The following is a 711-nucleotide window of genomic DNA, read 5'->3' as shown; positions in this document are numbered from 1 at the left end:
TCCTCCTCCTCATCATCATCATCATCATCATCATCATCATCATCATCATCATCATCATCATCATTGTAGTAGTAGTAGTAGTAGTAATTGTTGTTGTTGTCATCGTCATCGTCACCACCACCTCTTCCTCAACCTCTGTCGTGCTCCTCTCCTTCTCTGCTCCTGCTGATTCAATTTTCAGTCTCCCTGCAAGAGGAGAGAATCGGAGAAATGGAGAGGCGGAGGTGATGCAGGCAGGGAGGCGAAGAAATCTACTCAAATCTCTGCAGGTCGACGAAGCCAAGACTCCCTCCTCCTCCTCCTTCGCCGCTGCCATCACTTCTTCCACTTCCTCCTCCTCCTGCTCCTCCTCCTGCTCCTCCTCCTCCTCTCCCCCGCAGAACCTCCTAACTAGCAGGAGCTCACCGCCAACAGGAGGAAAAATCTGCGCTGCCCACCAGCAGGACCTGCCTGACAAGTTGACGAGCCTGAGGCTCGTGGAGGAAGCGACGGTGAAGGAGCTCGAGCTTCTCATCCCCGAGAACTTCCGTCTCCTCCAACAGAACCTCTCCAGGTGCTCTCGAAGTAACCCAGCTACTCCTCTTCCTCCCTGCCTCCTTGACCCCATCCTCCTCCTCTCTCTCCTTTCCACTTCCCCTCATTCTCAATCCCCCCCCTCACACACACACCCCTCCACTCCATCACCACCTTGGCCCTCCCTCCCTCCTCCTC

Source organism: Guillardia theta, assembly GCF_000315625.1.
Source record: "Guillardia theta CCMP2712 unplaced genomic scaffold GUITHscaffold_72, whole genome shotgun sequence".
Classification (NCBI taxonomy): domain Eukaryota; class Cryptophyceae; order Pyrenomonadales; family Geminigeraceae; genus Guillardia; species Guillardia theta.
The sequence above is the reverse complement of the archived record's forward strand: the minus strand, read 5'-3'. Positions refer to the sequence as shown.